Genomic DNA, 6,836 nt, shown 5'->3' on the forward strand with positions numbered 1-6,836 from the left:
TGAATATCCCTGCCAAGTTATACATATTTCTGCAGGTCTGATATTTGGGAGAGGAAGGGAATTGCCAATAGACCTTTTATTGACCTTATGATTCATTTATACCATTTTTCACAGAACCTCTAATCCAATTATACCTGGTGTATTCCTGTATTCCTGTATAGTTACCTGCTAGGTCAGAACAGGAGAGTGCTATTTGAATCACAGTTTTTCCATTCATATGCTTTTCTACATTGTACTAATTACCTTGTATTTCATTTCTGCTGCACCACTGTTAACCTTTCAACTAATATGTCAGATGTAGGAAAAGGGACATTTTAGAAGACAGACAAGTTTAAAATTATAACCCCTTTGTTCTTCTTCAGCAGACATAATTATTCACAGGTAACTTTAGGATGATGATGTTAGCACAGCAGATGGACTGTATGATAATTCATGTGACTGGCTCTTACAGTTCTTGGGGGTTTGCTAATAGGATTGTTCTCACTTTAAAACTAGAGGTTTTTCATCTGCTTTAGCTAAAGCTAAAAAGAATACAGTACTGTAGTATCAGATTCTGAAATGTGACAAACAATCCATCTACTTAATTAGTTGTTTTGGCACCACAGAAGATTGGGTAGTGGTAGTGGGTATTTTTTTTTCTTTCCACATAATATATACCTTTGTACTAAAAATTATTTAGCCAGCTAAGACAACTTGTATATAAATTTCCCCACATATACATTTAGAAATGGTTATTTAGCAAGCTTATCTTGTATTGTAAATTACTCTCTCTATAAGCCTTTTATCTGTATTCCTACTTGTAACAATTAAAGCAGACAGTGTGAACTTCCTAATTTAACACCTGCTGAGCAGTGGAGAGCCAGGGCTGCGCACTAGAAACTGTTTCCTATAAAATTATTTTTACTAAAGAATCCCAGGTTAGTGGTTATGACCATGTCAATGATAAGGTGTGCTACTAAGCCAACTCCATGTCTGCCTGCTGAGGAAACTGAACTCCCTCAGTGGGATGCAAACACGGAGCTCAAATATTGAAGATTTGAGCTCCGTTCCTGCATTCTGCTGAAAGCATTCCCTTCTGCTCATTGGAGAGGAGCTGAAATCCTTAGGTAGGCAGCTGTCATCCAGCCTCCAGACACAAGGAAGCTGAAATCCTAGCAGAGAGCAATCTTCTCATATATCCAAGATACCCTGTGCTTCTTACCTGGACTCTGTCCACTCAACAACATGTAAGATTACTTAACAACCACAACCGAGTGTGCCAAAAAAATTTTTGTTAGATTTTTTTTCTTGCCTCTATTACTTTATAAGTAACTCAAAGTAGTGAACATACATACAGTATTACTCCTTCCTTCCTCCTCCTATTATTCTCCCGACAACAACAACCCTGTGAGGTGGTTTGGGCTTAGAAAGAGTGACGACCCAAAGTCATTCAGTGAGCTTTCCCACCTAAGGCAGGACTAGAATTCACAGTCTCCTGGTTTCAAGGCCTGCACCTTAACTATTACCTTAACTGCCCCAGCTGACCTTTGCTGTCCTCTGCTTTTGACAAGGCATGCCTGGCCTAGCTGCTAGGCCAGGTTGAGTCTAGGCTTCAGGCTGCACTGAAATCAGCCCCCTGAGACACAACACAGGTCAGCCCCAGTCCATCAGCATGGTGCAAAGCTGCAGCCCCCTCAGCCCAGTCCCAGCTGCATTCTCATGCATGACCAGGAGAAGAAAATGTCATGTAGCTAGCAGCTGCCTCATGAAGAGCTAGGCTGGTCATGTCTTCTCAGCAGCAGAAGCAAGAACAAAAGTCAGCTGGGGCAGCAGAGCACAAGGCTCCAGGGGCCAGAATGTATAGATGGTAGAGACATAGGTGGTTGGGGAGAGTCAAAGCCCCCTGAGTCATAAATGTAAGCAGTCTGCCAAGTGCTTGAACTTCGATCATGTGACAACAGGGATGCTGCAATGGCCATAACCTTGGGCACCAGTGATAAATCCCTTCGTTCAGCACTACCGTATCTTCAAACAGTTGTTGAATTTATGGTAATAAATCAAGGACTATTTGTACTGTAACATTATTCTTTATCTCTTAAATTTCTAAGGTTGTATTTTGCAGACAAAATATTTGTCAGGTTAAGCACAGCTATCTTTACATGGCACGGGATGATGACTTCTAATATTCCTATCTCCAATAGGCTTTTTACAATTTAGGGATTAAAAAGGATGAAAGAAGGGAGGGAAAGAATAAAATGACTATTACTTGATAGAAAAAAGGGTGGGAATCATAATTCTGTTCTTTCTGTCGGTCGGTCCGTCTTTTTCTTCCTTTTTTATTTTCTCTCTTCTGTTTTTCTTATTTTTCCTTCATTTTTTTATATTTTTATTGTATTCAAACATTCTAATATTTTTTTTAAAAAAAATTAAACTTCTTTAGTGTAGAAATTACATCAGATTAAATGGTTAAAATCGCTGTAATAAAGAGGTAATGTTCCTTCTGATGCACCAAAAAGTGAAAGATCAGTGAGATATGATTGTATCAAGCCCTTGCCTTCAAAAGCTTGTTTCTTTTTCAATATTCCCTTATAAATTCTTTGCCAATGTATTTGGTGAGTATTACTTCTCAAGAATAACTGGTGGTGAATATCTGAGACTTCATGGATATTTGAGACATCATGAATAACTTTTTTAAATGAGTCCAGCCAACCAGTCACTGAACCATTTATTTCATTGTAGTCAAAAAAAGCCATGACATGTACCAGGTTTTGACTGAAGATGGAGAATAGTAGATACATTCTCATTGAGCTCACACATCAGATTTCTTTATTGTTGCATAATAAGATTTTTTTTCAATTCCCTAATCACTATTCTTTGGAAATCAGCCAGATGGCTTACTTGATGCATTAAAATAATGAAAGACTCTTGACCAGTTTGAGAGACCAAGGTGACATGAGAATGGCTATCAGTTGCTCTCTTAGCCCCTTCACTAATTGAGATATATGTTTTCTGTCCATAAAAATTCAGCAGTTTCTTGTGGCTCAATGAATATTTTTGGTCCATAGGAATATTTTGACAGGTAAAGGTAACTACCCTGTGAATGATGTGCTTCATTTTGTTCCTGATAATATTTTCTTCTATGAAATTCTATATTTTCCTCATTGTATCTTTGAAAAAAAATGATTGAATTTGTGAGGTTCTCTGTTTCCTTTTCCTACTGTTTTCTCCATTTTTGCTACCAGTGTAATATTCTTAAACTGCTCCAAGTAGCAGTTGTTTGAAACTTAGCTGGCTGGCTTTTCTCACTGATAAATTTTTAATTAAATTCATCAGAACAGGAGGTTTATAATCTATGTGATGTTTTGCACCAATATTTTATTAACCATGTTTTAGAATAGAATAACAGTTGGAAGGGATCTTGGAGGTCTCGCTATCAATGATCTAGTACACTGATGGTAAACCTTTTTGGCACCAAGTGGTCAAATCGGAACAGACATGCGTACGTGCATGCCAGAGCCCCGGAAACTTGAAGATCACCTGGTCTTCTGATTTCCAGCACATACATGCACACCAGCCAGCTGGTCTTCGCATGCGCTGGAGCCCCAGAAACTCAACGACCAGCCAGCCACCTGGTCTTCTGGTTTCTGGCGCACCAGCTGATCTTCGCACCAGAGTGCCAGAAACCCGAAGACCAGGTGGAGAACGTACACATGTGCACCAGCCAGATCAGCTGGCTGGCATGCATGCATGTGCCGGAAAACTGACGAGCAGCTGCCGACAGCACATGTGTCCACAGAAAGGGCTCTGCGTGCCACTTCTGCACGCATGCCATAGGTTCTCCATCACAGATCTAGTATTTCATGTTTTCTTGGTCAGCTGTGGTCATTCAATAAACAAATCATACCTTAAAGTGACATCAGAATACAGCCATCATTTATAATTGACATACTTCTTGCCATTTCTGTTATATGTAAGCAAAATTACTGAGGTTAAGCAGTATATTGCATATGCTTATCTAAGTATATGCATGGAATCTTCCTATTCTGTCCTGAAACCCAACCTTCCCTCTTCCCAATGATTGGAGGATCTAGGCTGGGCAAGTCAGGCCAATAGTGTATAACTATTAAGATCCCTGACAGGACATTGAACCACCTGTAGACAGGTTGATGTTGGTATTGGTATATTGATGGCCCATCAATTCAGGACACAGGCAAAAATGTCAGCCTTGTTCAATGTAGCTACATCACTAGTAAGTGTACGCTGGGCTACAGAGCATGTATAACTCCAGGTTCTGAAGACAAGTTATAATTCACTTTGTTCTTTTTTTCTATTCACTTTGTTAATATTTTTTTAATTACTTTGCTTAGCTAATACTACTACTGTAAAACATTTTCTCTACTTAACCTGTTTAGACTTCAAAAGAAATTAGCTTTTGGAATGTCTGATTATAATAATTCAAAATCCTTGCTAACTTGGAAACAAACTTCTAATTGAAAGGTGGTGATGGAGGGGAATCCATCTGTCTTTTATTTAACAGTGCGTAAACTTGAACTCTGATTTTCCTAGCTTCATAAGTCTTGTCTCTTTTTTTTTTAAAAGGAACTCTAAGCAATAAGAACAAATGAAAGAAATTGCTTGAAAGAAATAGAGATGCTTCTTCCATTCAGTTCTCCCATAATAAATAGAAGGAGATCTAGTTTAGAAACCTTTTGTTACAAATAATAGATTTAGCAGAGGGGCTACATTCAGCTATTTGTAAATGATCAAAGGAAAAATACGACTTATTCAGCACATATTTCAACAGAGAATGCTCTTTGTAAATAGTGACCTGCATGATTTTAACTGTCATGTGACTTTGCTATATTGCAATTTAAGCACAAGTAATATCATTAATTGTACTGTTTTTATAGAGATTTTAATTGTTTTAAACAATTCACAAGGGGCGTGCATAAATGCACCAGCGTGCCTACCGTCCCTGTCCTAATATTCCTTCTTACTCTTACTCTTTTCATGTATTCAAATGATGTATATACTTTTACCTGTTATCTTATATATGCTTGACAAATAAATAAATATAAATAAATAAACTTTTCAGGTTGTATTAAGATAAAGCCATCTTATCCTCACCTTTCCAAAATAGGTATGCAGAAGGGATAAAGATAACAGCACATGATTATATAGAAAACTTAAGTGCCCAGCAAATGTTTAAATATTACATGTCAGGTCTATACTTGTCTTGAATCTGTACAAAATTTGAGCTAATGTATTAGATTGCATTGATGACCCTCTCCTGATACAGGATATCAGTACATTAAATTCCCATTAGCATATTTTAGTGCTTTCAGATCTTTAGCACCTGAAATAAAGTCTCAATCAATTCTATAAAATTCATTATTGTATTACATAGATTGTATTACATCTCTTCTTTACTTCTGAGTAAAACAATTTTATTTTACTAGACGTTGTGAGATTCTGCACCAGTTTACTGGCCATGGTTTAATTATGACACTGCAATTTCCTTTAAAATCATCCAATGCTGAATACATAAAATTCAGCTTTCCCTAAAGGACCTTTCCCATTGATACAAAAGAAGAATTGATGACACAAGACCATTCCTGTACAACTCCAGCAGAGGTCTTTAGGATAATAGATTTAGTCTACTAAATAATTTCTGGCTGATGGCTAGACCCAGGACAACATACAAGAGCATTGTTTTTGATTCAATAAAGCACCAGGGTCCCCAGAGAAATTGGCTTTCACTTTATTTAACTCTCCACCAATGTATAAAACTGAGGATACACATTCAAAAGAAATTAATGAGGAGCATCCAATCAGAACGCCCAGATAAACTTTCTCCAACCATTCTTTCTGCAGCGAATATGCACTTTAAAAAACCCCAAAAGCTTATTCAAGGAGATAATATCTAATTTAACTAGATTTGGCCATTTTTATATATTTGGAATCCTGTATTTATTTTTCTATTTCCCTTTACTCAATAAATATATTTTTATAACTATAGATTGGTCTGATTGGTTTTACAAAATGATTGTTAATTTAAAACTTTCCTAAATGCAAGACTGTCTGATTATGTACTGTAAGTATCTATTGTGTTTCAGAATTATCACAAGGTTTTTTAAATTTCTCTGTCACTCCTTTCTGTTTTTGAGAATTGGATTAAACAAAATAGTCCTCAGTAAAAAAGATAGTAATTTCCTATCTGGACAAACTGACAATGTCAAATGGTTCACCCTGACCTGTAGCAGCCTATTACAATTATTTAATAATTAAACAAACTTACGTGGCTGTCCTAGTCACACCCCGTGACTCTGGGAGCCTTTACTTACATTAACAATTCAAGAAATAAAAATCCCACCTCAATTTTATTACATATAAATTTTACTGAATAAAATTACGTTTTACTGGAGAATTTATTAGTTATATTTTATTAGTTATATTTCTATGCCGCCCACCCTCCAAGGACTCTGGGCGGCTTACACCAAAGACAGTATACTAAATAGCATATTGCCCCCAACAATCTGGGTCCTCATTTTACCCACTTTGGAAGGATGGAAAGCTGAATCAACCTTGAGCCATTGAGATTTGATCTGCTGATCTGCTGAACTAGCAGTCAGCTGCAGTACTGCACTCTAATCACTGTGCCGCCTCAGCTCCTCAATGATGGTTATATCACAAATTATGTGACTGAACGGTTAGTAGAGAAAAGTTGTCTATTTTACAATAAGAGTAGCATGGTTTTGGTATAAGTTGTTCAGAATCATCACATTTAGAGTTCTTATTTTTCTGAAAAATAGATTGCTTCTTTGCTATCTTGTGAGTATTTCAAGAACGTCATTAAT

The sequence above is a fragment of the Pituophis catenifer genome, unplaced genomic scaffold, assembly GCF_029215685.1.
Source record: "Pituophis catenifer annectens isolate HBS135680 unplaced genomic scaffold, rPitCat1.0.hap2 SCAF_4, whole genome shotgun sequence".
In the NCBI taxonomy this organism is placed as follows: domain Eukaryota; kingdom Metazoa; phylum Chordata; class Lepidosauria; order Squamata; family Colubridae; genus Pituophis; species Pituophis catenifer.